Genomic DNA, 20,182 nt, shown 5'->3' on the forward strand with positions numbered 1-20,182 from the left:
ATTATCGTGAATATGGGTTTATTTTATTTGTTTGCGATTTATGCAAGATTTTCCTTTATAATGTGTCTTCGGTCATGTAATCTTTGATAATGCTACGACAAGAACTGAGAGAAAAAGAGACACTAAATTGGCTCCAATAATTAATATATTTCAACAATTTGTACAAAATTGTTCCAACAACTATTTATCTGGATATTTTTTAAAATGTGGTTTGAGAATGTACATTCCGAATAAGCCAGCTAAATATGGCTTGAAAATACAATCTTTGGCAGATTCCAAGATGCATTACATGTATAACGCAGAAATATATAGTGGCAAAAACAAAACTGCAAAATTACACTTCTTTTATCCTGCCGAAGTGGGTTTATGGGTTACTCAACCAATTCATGACACAAAACGCAATGTGACCGACGATAACTGGTACACTTCGGTAGAAATGGCTCGTGAATTAAAAAAAGGGTATTACTTATGTTTGCACAATTAAAAAAAATAAACGCCAAATTCCGCCAGAATTTCTACCTCAAAGAAAAATACCAGTTGATCCTTCTTTGTTTGGATTCACTTCTAATGTTACTATAATATCTTATATACCTAAGAAAGCTAGAAGTGTAATACTAATATCTACAATACACCATGACAATGTTGTTGATGAGAAAAAAATTTATTTTATAATTCGACAAAGTGTGGATGCCTTGGATCAGAAATGCGCCAATTATTCTGTAGCTCGAAGATCACACAGATGGTCAATGGCAGTGTTTTTGGTGTTCTAAATATTGCAGGTATTAACTCCAAAGTGTTATATCAGTTTATAAATAAAGGAAATTCTATCCCTCGGGAAAAATTCCTAAAGCAATTAGCCCAAAGCTTGTAGATTACACACATGAAGAGAAGAATATATAACTCCAAAGTGCTCCGACAGATTCGAGCTATTGCGGCAGATATTCTTTAACTTTCTATTCTTTAAATTTTTAAGTGTTCCTGAGCATCCTCGAGCCCATGAGAATCGAGAAAGAAAGAGATGTCATCTCTGTCCAGCCAAGAAAGACAGAAAAACGAACTATGTTTGCCTGGAGTGTAAAATGCCTGTATGTTTACAATATTGTGTTCAAGTATGCAAAAAATGCAAAGAATAACTTCAATTTGTGTTTAAACCGTTTATGGTACTTCATTTTATAATCTTAGTTTATAAATAAACAAATTAGCAAAAAATTTTTTTTGTTTTCTTTATACAAAAAAAATTGGTTTTATAGGCCCACTTATAATACTTATGTAATTACTTTTGACTTAGAGTAGTTAAGGATTAAATGTTAGTTAATACTTATTTATGGTATAAATAAAGAAATTAATTAAGTTAAATCTTTGTTGCAGGTAATTTAAATTTCTTCTTTGGAAATTACGTTATTTTAAGGTAAGTAACTATTTCTGTCGAACTATTTTGTCAAGAATTTTTAACTACAGCCCACAAAATCTTTTTTCAACATTATTATCGAAATATCTTGGTATGTTTTTTTTTCGTTACATAAGTAATCTTCATCTTTTATAGGCGTGAAAATGTAAGTGTCATCAACTTCATTTTCTATAGGTAAATAGTTACAAATTAGAAGAGAAGTCTCGACAAACCTTACAAATCAGTCACTATAGATTCTTAATAGCTTGAACACAAGTTGATGGCTATTTAAATATTTACCATCAGGCAGAAAGAGTCAGCAAACTACAGATATGAACTTATTATATAAATATATACATAAACTGGTCACAAGAGTAGCAATGAAAAATTGTACTCTGCTCATATCGTCCCGTATAAACAATCAAAACTTTGCATAAATTCTGTCTTTAGATACCGGAGGCAATGTGTTGATATTAAATTTGTTTGAGACATAAAAAAATCTTTATATACATAATGTTAGTTATTATAATAAATCTTTCTATAGTGTAATGTGAACGTTCATGTTGTAACCCCAATTTTCATTCTGTGCAGTTATGTCTTTATTATCTGTTGCTTGATACAGCTTGGTTGTTCTCTCTTTAGACTTAATACATACGACAGGTCCAAAATATTTTTACAGTGAAGTAAAGAAACAGTGAGCCTATTTTCAATATTTTCAATACGAATAAATACAGATATTTCAAAGAATATTTTATCGGACCGAGATCGGATTTATATCGATAGCATTTACAAAAATCTCTTTTGATACTTTTTTGACTGCACCTCATTCTGGCTTTGATAATTTATATTTCTGACTGAGTAAAAGTGAATTTATTTATAAATGGAATTGTCTGCCACCATGCTTGAGATGGTACGTAAAGCCTTTGGTCTTGACTACGTTAGTAGTCGTAACATTCAAACATGAGCAAGAAGGGTATACGAATGTGAGATGTCCAATAAACCAATTGACTGCAGTCTATTTTTAATCTAAAAACTAATATTCTCATTGTATTATTAATTAGTTTGAATCGGTGAAAATTATTTGTTCACCTTTGGAAATATGGATGGATAATCATCATATTATTGAATAAGAAAATTCGCCATCTTAGAATATTGCGTTTTCCCTTGTAATATAGTTTCTAGCAAAATATACTTTCCTCTTATCACATGACCCAGATAAAGCAACTTTTTTATCGTAATAATATTCATCACTTTATTTTCCATTTAAATTATTCTGAGGACCTTTAGGTTCAGGCGTCCAATCTATAGAGTAGCAAGACAAATAGATATGAGCATAGTTGTCTTACTTTCAGTTGTAAACCAAGGTCATTACTGTATGGCACTTTTCTCATTGTATTAAATTTCAATCTAGCCTAACTTATTTCTTTTGTATATGCGTTATTGCGATTGATGCTCATTCCAAGGTTTTTGTAATTTTTCAACCTTTCGATTCACATAGATTTCATCTTGTTAACGTTACGATTTTCCAAATTTACAGAAACGTCCTATTTAATCAATAAAACAAATATAGAGTTATTAATCGACTGTATTTGTCTTTAAATGAGCACATTAAATCCAAATAATGACTCTCACGCGTCCATAGGATTTCTAAATCCAAACTGATATTCGGCTTTATCTTGTTCCAATTTTCGGAAAAGTCTGAGGTGTATAATTTTTAAGAAAATTTTCTGTAGCTCATCAGACTGATTATTCAGTGGTCATTACCTTCTTCTCTATTAGATTCTTTTGGTAATCTAACAAATGTTAATTTAGTTTTATAAAAGCTATTATCAACCACTATTGCTATGCTATAAATCATAGTGATACGTGTACTTTCATAACGTCATAAGTACATCATCAATTTAGATTTTGTCAGGTCCAGACCATCTAATCTCACTTAGTCCCATTAAATGAACTTTCGGTCACCAAATCTCGTGTAATACATTTATAATGTAATACAATTATATTACAATTACATTATGGATATATTCTTTCCCGTATATATTCCTATACACACGTATTATATATAATACGTGATAATACACGATATTTTACGGCTGGCGCAGGCTCTCGCATCCTAGCTTTCATCCTCTTCTGTCCATACAATCTCCAAAGAACCTTGTTTCGTTAGATCTCTGCTTGCCATTACTTCATCATTATACATTATAAATAAAATAAAATAATTTTTGGTTTTGCATGTTTTATTAACTTCAACTTCTCCCACGCTTGTCTCGTTATCTTCTTCATAGTCCATACTGCATGTTTTTTATTGGATAATTGATAAATGTGGTCGTTTCAGTTAGAAGTTGAGTGTCGTGCTGATTCCAATTAGTTTCATCTATTTTAGTGATCCCACTTTTTTTTTCTTTTTTGTTTTGAGGCTTTTTATTGTTATCCATACCTCCCCTATGTATAGCCCCTATGTATGCGTTAATTTATTCGCATTTATTTTCACAAGTGATATTTTTGGCTTTTGTAACCATGGTTTTTACCTCTCGATTGTATCTTTCATATAAACGTCTGTGGTCTACGTCTTTCATGGATAGCCATTTATGGTATGCCTCTTTTTGTCTTCTACGGCGTTTTCACTTTCGGGGCTCCATTAGAGAGAAAATATTTTCCCCGTCTTTTCGTTGGGGTCCGAAAGCTTCAAAAGCAAATTTTTGACATCTATTTCATTTATGATTTCTTGGTACATTTATATTTTTCAAAACGCAGTTTTTATAGGAAAGACATTGAGTTCTATTCTGTATGCTGTCCCAGTTGTAGTTGGATAAGGTACCCAAAAATTTCGCACAAACGAGATGATGGTCAGTTTCGCACTCTGGTCCCCTTATGAGTCTTACGCCTTCAATTTTTATAGTAGTTTCTTGCTTTAGTAGTAGTTAGGAATTTTTTTCGCAGAACTATATTAGCCTTTTGCCACAGTCATTAGTTTTATTTTCTCCATGCTTTCCAATAACTTGATCATGTGTCTCTCCAAGAATTAAAGTCGCCTAGTATAACAATTTCTTTTAAAGTTCCAATATTATTAATTGGGTCTGAGAAGTTTCTGTAAATTTCGTCTTTAATACTATTTTGAATATTGTCAGTCGAAGCATTCATTTCAAATATAAATTTCATAAGCTAAGCTTTAATTATTCTATCATTTGCCTGGTCCCAACTTTTAGATTTGTTCTTAGCTCTTTTCTTAGTAACATTTCATATTTCATTTACCCATCTGCAAAGCATTCATCTTCTTGTACACTACTCGGTGACATTTTCATAGTGACAGCCTCGGACTCACCACGAATTACTAAACAATTGCCTCTTCTGCCTGATCTTTGTGTCCGATCTCCATGATCAGTAGATGCCAAAGTGTTATAGGTTGAGGCCATTATAATTGATATCCATGTAGAGATCTTTAATATGCACGTCCTTGGTTTAGGAATATGGATAATGTCAAAAATAGATCAAACCAAAGAAATCGAGACACTCATTAAAGTAGTACGTACCATCGTATAAAAGATGTATATGTTATTGGAAAATAATGTTAAAGTTATCCATAAGGATACTACTTACTAATGCTTACCGTAAGAGTGCTACATATCCTCTATTCTTTTTTATGGTAAGTAAATCATTCATTATAATTTTCATAAATCCTAAAACAAGTATATCTAAATAAATTGTAAGTATGTGAATTTTGATGTTACCGAAAGTGTTATTTATATTATAGATGGAATACGTCTTAAACATGGAAATAACTAAGAGGATTGCAAATCAACCAGAAATAATACTGACGGCAAAGCATGCAAATCTTAAGTACTTTTAACATGACCATTAGTGTCAAAAGTAAGCATTATGCAAGGCAAAATTCAAGCAATACAAAATCTTTAAAGACGAAAAATATACTGGCTATCGGACTGTGTACGTGTACGAACAAAAGGGTCTTAAACATTCGAAGGCTTTTATACTGAACGTTCAAAGACGAGATACAAAGATCTACTAGATATGAATAGGAATGATCTGCGAATCGTCGTAGGTCTCCTAACAGGGCACTCAAAGGACACATGAACGAAATCAGACTGACAGAAAGTACGAATTGCAGATTATGTCAGGTTGAAGACGAGACGGCGAAATACGTTCTATGTAACTGCCCAGGGTTGTAAAGGAATGCTTAATACATTTGAACATTATAAACTCGAGCCCTACGACTTCGTAGAAGCGTAACCAAAGACCATAACCGACTTAGGCTAGGCTAAATAGACTAGGCTAAAAAGGAAAACTTTAACGCATGGATGCGCCACAATAGACCTCTTGGTGCAAGAGTAGTTAAACACTTACTCATATTGAAGCTAACCTAACCTAATCTAATTTAACTAGCTTAAAAACCTGTTTGAATGTTACTAAACAGAGCAACGCAAAGCTATACCAGTGTTTAGAAAGATCCAACTGAGGTGATTTCCAACTTTTAGTACATTGTAGATTGATACATAATAAAATATCGTAAACAAAAAAAATAGTGGGAACGATAGGAGTTCTGGATCTGATGACTAAAATGTGAGTAAGAGTGTAGATATACCTTCAATAGAATAGACGTAGTATAAACGGGAGAAATATACACAAATCTAATAAAAATAGTCTTCAGGAAGACTACTTATTATCATGTAATAGTATTTATTTTTGTAGAATTTTACAAGGCATTTGTGACTTAAATATATACCAACTTCAACACATTGCGAATCATTTTATAATATCTGCTTTAGTTCTAAATGTGCGCCGACTCATCCATCTACTGGCATTATCATTATTTTAAAGTGCCATTGACACTCGAAATGTATAAAATATAAAAATAAAAATAGCAAACTACTGTCGACAATATAACCCTGCGTAGAAAGACGAATGACTGCCAAAACAAAATTGATTTGTTTGGGTCAACGAACTGCGGGTTCATTACAGTACAAGTTACGCTTTTCATATTTTATTGGGAAAATTTTTATAGAAATCCATACTCACGCCTCCGCTATGATATGTTAATACGATATTAGAAAATGTTATTGATTGTGTAAACAACGTTCTTTGTATATTTTTCTATTGGTATTTTTACTGCTCTTTAATAAATATATTCGTTGCTTATATAACGGGTTTATATGGAAGAGGCTCATTTAATCTAGATAATTCAAGTTCAGATTAATTTGAACTAAAATAATTTAAAATAATAATAAAAATAAACTTTGCAAAAATATCCGCTAGAACAGTGTTTCCCAACTTTTTTTGTGCCATGCCCCACCTTAGCCTTTCTAGAATTCTTGTAACCCCTTCTATGTAACATACACAATTTTAAATATTAAAAAATTGAATTGTTCCCTTAAGAATCTTAAATGATAGGTTTTAGGAAGAAATCACTCGAAAATTGTTAACGAAAGAGTAAGTAACCTTTCAAAACATACAAGGAAAAACTAAAATTCAAATTCCAAATAATTTTAATAAAGATTTTTCTATATTAATTTATTAGTTTAATTTAGTGACATCCTTACGCTTGATGCTTGCTGCACAGAGATTTAATATTAGGTTCCAATTTGGTTACTGGTTAGTGTTAGTCAGAAGTCTCCTCATTGTATTATATCCAGTCGATTTCTTTTTTACCAGTAAATCATTTACATCACTAAATTCAAATTAAGCTAAATATGAAGATGAAGGAAAGAAAGATATCCACATGAAGCTAAATATGTTGTTGAATTGGCAAATTTGCAAGATTGTGCATGTCATAACTCCTTTTATATTAAATACAGTTTTAACTGACTCACCATTTTACAATTCTGCGAATTCTTCTTGATACTGCATAGTTGATATATCAGACAAATCTACTAATATTGGCTACATCATCTACGTTGGAAAATCAATTTGTTTTAAATCAGAAAATCTTTATTTCAAATCAGCCGATACAATATTCAGATGATTATAACAATAACAAGTAAAGCGGTATCTGTTGCTTCACAGTTTTGGAGCCAATGAAAACTGTTCAAAGTTTTTATTGTTAATATAGTTCTGACTATCGACTACGAAAAAGCGTTTCATTGAGTAAAACACACAAAACTCATAGAAACCCTAACACAGCATCGTATAGACCATAACACGGTGGCCCTTATTAAAAACCTATATTGGGATCAAATGGCTTCGATTAAAATAGACAATAGTATGACAGCAGCAATGTCAATAAAAAGAGGAGTTCGCCAGGGCTGTGTACTTTCTCCACTATTTTTGAAGTTATACTTCTATACGCACGGTCGGCGTTGGAAATTTGCATGAGAGTGAATCTGTGATACCATTACATATGTAAGATAATGAGTAAGAGAGAGACAGAAGATATATTTTCTCTCTCTTCCTCTCTCGAGAATAAAAATATTCCTTTTGTATATATACTTAATATTATATATATATATATATATATATATATATATATATATATATTATATATATATAATATTGTATATATATATATATATATATATATATATATATATATATATATATATGTATATATATATAATATTATATATAATATAATATGTATTAATATTATTATTTATGTGATATGTTTTGTATTATTTAAAATTAAACGTTTTTATTTTAGGCTTTTGTATTTCAAAATAATCACTGTTTTACCGAGAACTGTCAATTTTGAAATCCGTTAGTGTCATGTCTAATTGGCAAATCCTTTACGTGTTTGGTTCATACGCTGGTGGTTGTGAGTTCGAATCCCAAATATGAATTTCCTTTTTTATTTTTGAAATATTTAAAAACCTCACGTTAATCTTATTAAATATATGTAATATACGCAAAAAACATAAATTTTTTATTTTTATCTTCGTAAAGTACGTTATGTATATTAGCAGTTTTAAATACTTATTAATATTACATTTTAATTTATATTGTATTATTATATTTAATTATGTTGCAGTGTATTTATTGTATTTAAATTTTTATATTAATAACAAAATAAACAATGAATTTTACTGCAGAGTATGTGTAAATTTTTTTTTGCATTCAACTCCTTTTATACATATATAAAAATAAAAATATATATTTTCATTAAAATATTGATACAATCCTTCATTTACTACACTCCTATTACAGGTCAAATGTTTATATACAGCAAACGATGCACCATATACCTATATAACTAATTCTTTTTCTCTTTCTGCTCTCTCTTACCTATAGCATTACATATGTAATGATTGTGCAGATTGACTCCTATATAAATTTTTAACGGCGAACGCGTGTATAGAAGTATAACTTCTACCGGCAGTCCCACTGGACTGCCACACCCGTTTTTTTAATATATATTCCGAAAAGATCTTCCAAAATGCCCTCGAAAATATTGAAGAAGGAATAAAAATCAACGAAGAATATGTAAACAACTTAAGATACGATTAACGACTTTTGAATGCCATAACCAGACAGGAAGACAACTTGGGGCTGAATATATACACAAATAAAACAAAAGCAGTGGCAAAATGCCGACATTAATATTCGTATCTACAACAAACAAATAGAATGGAACAAAAATTCCAGTATCTTGGTTGCTGGATAACAAACGATCCTGACTACGAAGTTGAAATACGCGCTAGTATAGAGAATGCTAGGTCCGCTTTCAAAGAATGAAAAAATTTCTAATAAACTCTATCTTATCGTTGGATATCCGATACCAATTTGTAAAAACATTTATTTATTCCATATGAAATTCTCTTATATATTATCTTGGAAAAAATCTCTTGGACAGAGCACGTGACCAACAACGAGGTGCTGAGAAGAATGGGGACTGATAGAGAACTCCTAAATATTGTAAAAACCAGAAAAACGAGTCATCTAGGACATATTTACAGAGGAGAAAAATACAACTTCCTACGACTGATAATGGAAGGGAAAGTAGAAGGAAAAAGAGGTCCAGGAAGAAAAAAATGCTCCTGGCTGAAAAATGTAAGAGACTAGACAGCTATGGACACACATTCGATACTAAGAACAGCTCAAGATAGAGAGCAATTTGCTGTAGTTATATCCAACCTTCAGTAATGGAGAGGGCACCTTAAGAAGAAGAAGATATTTCTCACAACTCAATATGCGTAATGAAACTAAATATCTTAGCTTTTGCATGGACAAGAGTTTTATTTGTTCTTTGAAGATACTTACTTAATATATTTAGGTTTTCAAAGATATCGGCTGAATAACTCACAAATGCTTTACCTTCAATTGTTAACAGATACTTTATTTCAGGTTTGTAGCTTAAAAAATCACTATCAAAAAGTTCCATAAATCTTTTTAAACAGTTCCCTTTAGATAACTATCTTACTTCAGTATGATCTTCATTTTGCTCTTCACAAACTAGCTTGATGAGACCAATATTTAAATTTAAAGCAATTGTTAAAACAGAATTTTGAAAATATAAAACAAAACGTCAAAATAAACTTATTTTAAAATAAATTTGTGCTTTATTCCCAATAAAAATGGTAAGCTGCCATTTGATAAAATTTGATTTTTCAAAAGCTAAAAAAGACGACAGGTCAAATAAAAACAATAAGTTTGGCAACAATATAAGCCTACCTATCCGATTTCTTCCTCTATATAGTAGTTCTTATAGTAAATTTTTGACAAAGAATTTCAGCCAAATAATATTGATATTTCGTTTGAAACATGTTTCTCCCATTTCCTACCATTTTGGGATCATTTAAAATTATTTTCTATACAATCTACAGAAAATCACAACTATTGACAAAGAATTATAACCAAAATAGTAAAAATTAGTGAAGACTATGGTACTTAAAATTAGTTTCCTTGATATATTGTTATATATTGTGATATATTGTTTTGATGATATATCTATGTTTGAGAAATATAATTATCTGGGAACAACTGTGAAGGAAAAAAATGACAGCGACAAAGAAATCATAACAAAAAGCAAGATTCTACCAAAAGAAGGTACATAATATATTTTTTTAATGAAGTATCTATGTTTAAACACTTAGCATGAAATTTATAATTTTCTTAGAATTTTTCAACCTAAGCACTACAACAAAACTCTTGTTGCGTCACATGTTTATCCTACCAAGTCATCTTATGGTCGGTAAATTAAAGAATTATAAAGAAAAGGAAAATGCATTTCGCGTGCATAATTTTACATAGTGATCAAGCAAATAAAATTCATAATTTCTAATCTTACGGTCTGTTCATAGGAAAAACTGAATTATAGACCAAGCAATAATGTTAATAAATTAATAGAGATATAATAAATAGCAGACACAGATTTTCAGATTCTCACGAATATCTCATCTCACAAAATAGATAGACTTGTCAAATCAAATGGAATAAAATCAGTATTTATCTCTCGTCAAAAACTTTTATCTCTTGTCCGATTCGTCAAAGACAACATCCCAAACGAACTACACGAAGTTTATAAAATTCCTTGTGCAGATTGTCCACGATTTTACACTTATTAAACTAATCGTATAATTCAAAACAGAATCTATGAACATTCCGTTTTAGTTCACAACTCCGACTTAATTTGAGCTCTCATACATCATTCCCATAAAGGTTACAAAACTAGAAAATTCTATATAAACCTATTATAAACCAACAAATATTTATTATCTCAATGACATTATCCTTTGGGATGCGTTATAATTTTTGTTTTATTAAAAGAGATAACGGCACTTGGTTGCTTTCGACATCTATTTTTAATCATAATAATCATTAAGAGTCTAAAAGAAGACCTCTCTTAAATTATAACAAAACATCCTCGCATCGTCCGCTTCATCCACCAAACTAGGTCCCGCTGTCAAGAATCTTTTGATTATCCCTACCAATTTGATTATCCCGACCCAATTTGATTATCTCTACCAATGTTAATTACTGGATTCAGATTTAAGATATATAATTCTGCTTCTGCGATGCATATGAAGCTTCTGCATGGTTTATTGAAGCTTATTCTCATATATGTTTGTGAGTCTACAAAAAAACATTTTAGGTCACACATTTACTTCGCTTACACTTGGTCTTTAGTTTTATGAACTATGTCACCTGAAAAGCTAGGCCTAGAATGTTACACTGGTATCGCCAGCGACACCACGCAGTTTCATTTAGACGCAGTCAGCACATTTCTAGAGAGAAGTGGCCTAGATTCTCAGTACCTTTACCTCTTTTGGTGTCAAATTAACTGTACTGTGGTGTCACATTCGACACCACAGTACAATTCCCGTTATAATGTCTAATATAGAAGTTAATGTCTTCAACAAGCAAAGCGTTGAACAAGGCTAAGTTAGAAGAAATTGTACGTGTTTATAAGGCTGGTGAGAGTGATAAAGATGTATCTTTAAGTAATACAGAAACTGAGGATTTGAGTGAAAATAAAGACAAAGAGTTCAGAAAAAGTGAACATTATGATACTATTTTAGCAGAACCAGAGATTAATGAAGAGATGAATAAAGATTCGCAGAAAGATGGCGATCAAAGAAGAAAAGTAATATATGGAAAAAATGGTTTTAAGTGGTATAAAACTCCGTTTTTCTGAAAGAACACTAGCACAGCTAAAAAAACTTTATTGCTTCGTCTACCAGGTCCAAACAGAACTTTTTCATCGACTCAATGATAGACTATATTACTCAATACAAAAACCAAGAAATTTCTAAGCAATCTACTAAATGTAGTCGAAGTTGTACAACTGCTACAGGCACAGAAAAAAATTTGGCATTATTCGGTCTTTTATATATGAGTGGTGTTCTAAAAACTAGCTACCTGAGTACCTCGGATTTATGGCCCAAACAATTTAGAACGCCCATTTTTAGAGCCACAATGTCTCAAAAACGCTTTCCTTAGAGAGTCATTAGCCCAGACTGATGGCTCTTTGTTTGAAACACATACTTTCTCTTTTTAGGGACACCAGTCCCGATGTCAAGTTAGAGTAACTTCTATAGAGTCAGTAAAGTAAATAGGGAGAAAAGCCGGCATGTATACTACCCCTACAGTTAGGTGGCTTAACCACAGTCAATAAAAACAGAGGGTGTCCCATTACCCAGGGCACCCAAAGTAACTTTCAGATCATAATCCTCCTCACGTAAGTCACACGTTGAGGAGGGGTGGAAAAAAAGCCTGGGGGTCAGATAGGTACCACTTCAATAGCTAAGTATGAACGGTTTGATTTTCGGACATGTGGATCCCACTTTATAGTGGTATACACATGTTCCTTAGGGACAGGGTTGAAAATATGATGATAAATTTGTACGTTTAAGATTTCTTTGGAATGAATTTATTGAAAATTGTGAAGCTAATTACACTCCTAAAGCCTATGAGAGAAGTAACGTACATTTACTCATTTTCCGAAGCAGATGTCATTTTAAAGTTTATATTATAAATAAAATACTATTTTTATTTCTTACTCTTTTAAATAAAGATTTTTTATATGTGATCTGCAATACTATATGTGAGAAAATAGAGAAGAGATGAATCTGCTTTTGACGAGAATGAGACGTTGGTATAATTTTCTCCAAAACCAAGAAAAAGGTTTTATTGCGGTCAGTAATTCATACCTATGGTGTACTTTATGAAGATACAGTATACTCCCTCTATAACGAACACGGTTATTACGAGGTTTCGCTTATAACGAGGTACATTAGATGTCCCGTGAAATTTCTATTGAACTATAACCCTCTATAGCGAGGTAAATTTGCTTATAACGAGAGAAAAAATAAGATTGAAAAACGAGTTTTTTACGTTTTGGCCCGGCCGTAGCTATAAATAAATACCCTTTTTAACTGCGGGCCGCCCGCAATAAACTTCTTACAATTTATGATTCTTAGTCGGAAATGTAAAATTTATGATTCACAAGTGTCATTGTAGAGGGTTGACCATTCACACCTAATAATATGGGTCCTAATAGACAAGATGTGGAAAGTGTTTTAAAGGTTGTCAGAAACTTTATCCAAGGACAAAACGCAAATGAAGAAGCATAAAACTGTTTCACATCTTAAGAAAATATGATAGATAGAATACTGGACAATTTAAAGCAGTCAAAAATGACAAAATAACTTCTTGCAATTGCAAAAGCAGTAGTTTATGTTATCTTGAAAATACGCTTTATACATATTTACAGAATACAGATTTTTTGTTTTAACGGTTATCATTGACAATAAAAGTAAACAACTCTTTTTAATGCATTTCATTGACAATAAAAGTAAACAACTTTGTTTTAAAAACGCCATTCAAACAATATTTATTAGCATCTTATATTGCTCCGAATGGCTTTACTATAGAAAGTTCATGTTTTAGAAAACTACATATTCATATGTATGCACAGTATTATTGTTGTTGGATATAACGAGATCCGCTTATAACGAGGTAATTAGTATGCCATTTTAGTTCTCGTTATAGAGGGAGTCTACTGTACTAGCAAGCTCGAGATTGTTTTATTTTACAACTCTGCAAAAGGAGGAGTAGACACTTATGATTTTTATGGCATGCTAGAGGGTGCAGGTATTAATGCTTATTTATAGCGCAAATAGAATCAAATCAGATCCAAATGTAAAAAATTACACCTAGGAAAGATTTTCTTACGCATTTAGCACTACAGTTGGTGACTCCGCAACTAAAGATTAGAAAAACCAACTTTATTCAGATTTTTGGATGATGATTTTGGATGTTCTTGATCAAGAGGACCAGCCAGTACTTAGAAATCAAGAAACTTAACCTCCAACCTACCAAAGATATAAAGTTTGCCCTCGATCTGCCAACAGAAAAGGTAGAGACCTGTACATCCACTTCAAAGGTTGGTTGTGTGCCAAATACAGAAGACCAATCTGTCCAACCTGTACCGAAGAAGTTTGATTTTTTTATATAAACATGTTCTTTTCTACTTCTTTAGAGTGTTACGTAAAAATATGAGTCATATTAAAAACCTGTAAACATCTTGTTTATTCACTTATATGTTTTAGATTTTACGAGACCCTTCGATTAGCTGGCAGAAATTTACCTGAGACGGAACTTTCCAGAAACCGGTCGGACGATGACCCGGATTTACCTTCTAGTATAAATCAGAGGGATTCTCCTGAATTCTAGGCCAGTTGTATTTTTATATATAATAACGGAGCTTTCATTGAAGGAGTTAGTTAATATCTGAAGACCCGCGCCCGCGATTTTAATTGTAGCGTTCGTATAAAATAAATTATGTATTATTATTAGTTAAATAAATTGATATAAATTATTGTGCTTTTTAATAAATTAAAATAAGAACAATATAATAAATTATTAAAGACATTATAAATTAAATAAAGACATAGCAGTTAAATAAATTCACAACAAGAGTCTTTTTTTATAATTTTGCACAAAAAAAAATGTAAAATGTTAAGTATATTTTTGATTTCTTAGCATAAATTAAAAAACTGCCTGTGGCATAGTAGGTTTAGGTCTAGGTTTAGGTCAGTAGTGATACCGTGATATATGACATCACGGTATCACTACTGACCTAAAAAATATCTATACCATTATGAATAGATTCAAAAATAGAGATTGACCTTGTTTCACACCTCGTTTAATACATATTTGTTTTAATTTATCATGTATTTTAACAGCCATCATCAGCTTTTAATAGATATCGAAAATTGGAACCAGAATTAGGAACAGGATACAGAATGGGAAACAAAGAAATAAAAATACTCTGTTACACAGACGACGCAATATTGATAGCCCAAGATGAAGATAGTCTGCAAAGACTGGTCCACAGATTTAACATAAGAGCAAAAGAATTTAATATGACAATCTGATCTCAGAAAACTAAAACAATAGTGGTCAGCAAAGAACCAACCAGATGTAAACTAGAAATTGATGGCATCAGTATTGAACAAGTATTGGATTTACACTATCCAGCTATGGAGACCTGAACAAAAAAGTGAGAGATCAAGTATAAAAAGCAAATAGACTGGCAGGATGCCTTAATATGGCGAAACAGACACATGAGATAAAGTCAAGAATTTATAAAGCCAGTCTAAGACTAATAATGACATATGCCTCAGAAACAAGACCCGACATAGCCACAAAACACAGGCTACTGAAAAAGGCAGATATGAGAGTACTGAGAAGAATTACAGGAAATACGCTGAGAGATCGAAAGAGAATTGAAGACAGTAGAAGAAAATGTAACGTACAGTGGAGATTTACCACCTTAAGCTTGTTTCATTGCATATTCAATTTCTTCTCTTATAATGTTAGGCCCAGTATCATCCTTAAATTCTTTTGGTGCTTCTATTCTCTCTTTGTCTTCAAAAAGTTGTGCCATATATTGTGTCCATCTCTGCATTTTTTTCGTTTATATCTGTTATAAGTGCACCATTTTCATCTCTTAGTTGCCTAGTTTGAAGTGTTTTTCTCATCCCTGTTAATTCTCTAATTCTTTTAAAAAAGTCATATTTTTTCTCAATATCTTCTAGTTCTTGGCACTGATCATGTAACATTCTCTCCTTAGCTTCTTTTATTCTCTTTTTAATTAATCGATCAGTTTCATTATATTTAATTGGATTTTTTGTTTTGAATGATTTTCTTTCATTCATTGAATTATTTCTTCAGTCATCCAGTTTTAGGTTTTCTTTTCTTTGGTTTTAAGTTTTTATTTGCTATTTTAATTATTGCTACTTTTATATTTTTCCATTTCTGATCAATGTTATAACTACTTTTATTCAGTTCTTGGGCATTGCGTAGATTTTAAGTAAGAGTTTTTACAGTTTGTTCCTTTGTTTGTGGTTCCCTTAATCTCTTAATATCAATTCTACTTTGTGTGGGTTTTTTAACCAGTTTCAATTTGGTTCGTAATGTGACTACTATGGAGTTATGGTCTGAACCGATGTCTGCTCCAGGGTAAGTTTTGGCAGATAGTATAGAATTACGAAATATTTGTCTAATGAGGACAAAGACAATTTGATTTCGGATTATTCTATTCGTTTTATCACCGGGAGATTTCCATGTATACAATCTTCTTTTTGGTAGCTTAAAAAGTGTAGTAGCTATTACAAATTCTTCCGTCTATCAAAATTGTATCAAACTGTCATCACGTTCATTTCTATTTCCTAGACCATATTCCCCCACATATCCCTCCACTTTTCCCTTGCCAATTTTGGCATTGAAGTCGCCCATTACTATTGTAGTGTGATATTTCTGCATTGGTTTTAAGACTTGTTCCAAATCATGGTAAAATAGTTCGATGTCGTCGTCATCTTTATCTGCCATAGGACCATAAACTTGAATAAAATTTACTATACCTTTTTTAGACTGAAGTTGTATTGATAAGATCCTATCAGAATAAGGAGTAAAACTTCTCACAGAGTAATTGACCTTTTTTGCAACTAAGATAGCAACACCATAGCGATGATTTACCTCGTTGTTACCTGAATAATACATGGTTCCATTATTTGTAATTTGTTTGCCTGAACCTGGCCGCTGTACGTCACTTATACCTGAAACATCAATTTGGAGGTTTTCCATTTCAAGCAGTACGTTCGCTAATTTACCACTTGCGTATAGACTTCTGACATTCCAGGTTGCTATTTTCAATGTCTTAAGTGTACAGGGATTTCTCTGGTTTACGACCTGGGAGGCCCTGTGATCTACAGTTATTCCTCCCCTGTCGGATCTTGGATTCCGTGCACCATAATCAGTAAGTTTGTTTACTCTACTTGTCATTTGCCATTCATGACTTTATTAGGGCTACTGTATGAGTCTTTAATGCAGTGGTTTTAAGTTGCATTCTGCATCCTTACGCGGTTGACCTATTTTTCGATTCATCTGCCTTTAGGACTAGTTTCCCAATCCTTGGACAAAAGAGTGCCTTTTCACTTATTAACTCATCCGCCCGCAGCCGTTGGTCATAAGTGGGGGATTGCTTATACCGGCAATCATTCGGTGAATTACCTGTTGGTCCACGGGAGGTATTTTATTTTCCTCCTACCCACCGGTAAACCGGGTCGGGCATTCCTCTATCCGCCACCTGGTGATGCGCTCTCTACAGGTTACAGATTCCCCCGAGAGAGAGAGAGAGAGAGAGAGAGAGAGAGAGAGAGAGAGAGATATGTATTTACGTCTAATGAGCATTAAGCATATTATTTTGCAAATTTCGGCAAATGACAAAATTAAAACGAACGTTTGAATTAATTGTTTGTCATCATTAGGTTCTGCGCTGATATATATTGCCTGGTCTATAACATAGTTTCTGATGGAGCCGGCTTTAACTCGTAATAGTAATAGTAATGATATTAACTATCCGTAGAAAGTAAAAAGAGTCGTCGATCTTGTTCAAAAACTTTCTCTCGGAGGTTAATGCCTTCTTCCACTGTTAACAACTACTTTAATGCTAAATGATGTTATTTTACACATAAATTTGCATTTTACAATAGATATAAAGTCTTTACTCTTTGTGCGTTTATAATATCTCCTTAGTTAGAAGATTTAGTCGACCGATACTTTATAAAAAATTATTGTAAAGATTAACCTCTGAAAAGAAAATACGAATGGGTGAATTGAAAGTAAAAATATATGCGATACGTAGAAAAACGATCTTCGCTACATATATGTTGGTGTATTAGACCAGCTAAGATGATTTAAATGGCTGGTAAAACAATGTAACCATAGGTTTAAGTTTTCTTGTCCTTATGTTATCTCTACATTTGTATAAATTCGTTAAATATTTCGAGAACACGAGAAACAATTCTAGATCTACGACAAATAATCGAAATAGCCAAATATTACCATCAATTCGTGATACAAAAAAGCCTTCAATAACTTTCAGTGTTATTTACTCTGAGCAATTTTGACTAACCACCTGGTTAAGTGATCCACACTTTGTATGAAAACAACGAAACAATTGTGAGGTTAGAATATATCTTCAAAAAAAGTTGAACAGTTTATTACGAATATCTGGCAACAAAATAAAATTTTAACATAAATTTCGTCTAACAATTGGACTACAAAAATAAACAACATAAAAAAGGAACTTGAAAAACATCCAAAAAACTAGAAAACTACACCCACACGAGGAACATTGATAACGACCAAAGCAACGGAAAGGATCTGACAATGACGACCAGGGCGACGAATAGGAATAACGATAGGAAAAAGCACGATGCAAAGGTAAACAAGGATGAGAATAGAAAGAAGATGAAAGATATACCGCAGAAAAAAGGAGAGATAAAAATGGGAACATGGAACGTAAGAAGCATCAATGGAAAAGAGGTAGAACTTGTAGAAGAAATGATCAGACAAAAAATAGAAATATTAGGAATAACGGAAACGAAAATGAAAGGAAGAGGTTTTAAGAAGATACACAAAGGATATTGGTTATTTTGGGTAGGAGCTGATGCAAAGGAGAGAGCAAAAGAAGGCGTAGGGATAATAATTGCACCGAATAGTCTACAATACGTTATAGAAGAAACATATGTTAACCAGAGAATATTATCGCTGAAAATGAAACTGATAGACGAGGAAATATGGACAATAATAACAGCCTACGGAGTAAATGAAGATGCAAAAAAGGAAGAGAAGGATAAATTTTTCGAGGAGCTCCAAATGCAAATTGACAATGGGGAAGAAAATATAATTGTAATGGGAGATCTAAACGGTAGAGTTGGAAATAATAACAATGGAATTGAGGAATGCATGGGAAAAGAAGGAGAAGAAATACTAAACAAAAATGCCGAAAGAATAATAGAAATATGTATGGAGAATAAACTTGTTATAACAAATACAAAATTTAAACATAAAAAAGTACACAAATACACGAGAGTACAAGAAAGTAGAAATGAAAAATCAATCATAGATTACTTTTTGGTAAGTAGCAACAAATGGAAAAGAGTACAAGACACGAAAGTCAAAAGAGGCTCAGAGATTGGCAGTGATCATCATCTAGTAATAATGAGAATGAGAACAGCAAAAGAAAATGAAGAAAAGAGGAGAAAGGTAGTAAATGAAAAAGTAAAAAGCTACAAATTAAAAGAAGAAAGATATAAGCAGATATTCCAAGAAAGATTAGACAATATTTTGAAAGGTAGGGCAAAAACTGCTAGTATAGAGGAAAAGTGGGAAAATCTCAAGACCAGCTTAATCATAGCTGCTGAGGAAACTTGCGGGAAGACAAAAATAGCAAATAATAGCATGAGGAGAACTGAATGGTGGACGGACGAAATACGAAGGAAAGTAAAGAACAAAAAAGAAAAATGGAAGAGATATCTAAGTACAAAGCGCCCTGAAGATTATGAGGCATATAAAGAAAAAAGAAAAGAGGTTAAAATAGCTGTAAAAGCAGAAAAAGAAAGGTCATGGGAAAAGTTTGGACTAAAAATGACAAATAATTATAGAGAAAACCAAAAACTCTTCTATGGCGCATTAAAACAGCTCAGACAAAAGAAAGAACACATGACGCCGAATATAAAAGACAAGAATGGAAAGGTAATAACAGAAGAAAACCAAATAATGGAAAGATGGAGAGAACATTTCAAAGAGCTAACTCATACAGACGTAGACAACATAGTGGAGATACAAGAAATTAATGAAGAACAAAAAGTAGAACCCATAACAACAGAGGAACTAGAAAAGGCAATTGAAAGAGTTAAATTAGGCAAAGCACCAGGCAAGGATGATATCACCCCGGAAATGATAAAATTCATGGGAATAGAGGGAGTGGACAGCATGAAAGAACTAATGAATGATATCATAAAAAGAGCAGAAATACCACAGGACTGGAAGAAAGAC

Source organism: Diabrotica undecimpunctata, chromosome 6, assembly GCF_040954645.1.
Source record: "Diabrotica undecimpunctata isolate CICGRU chromosome 6, icDiaUnde3, whole genome shotgun sequence".
NCBI classification, from domain to species: domain Eukaryota; kingdom Metazoa; phylum Arthropoda; class Insecta; order Coleoptera; family Chrysomelidae; genus Diabrotica; species Diabrotica undecimpunctata.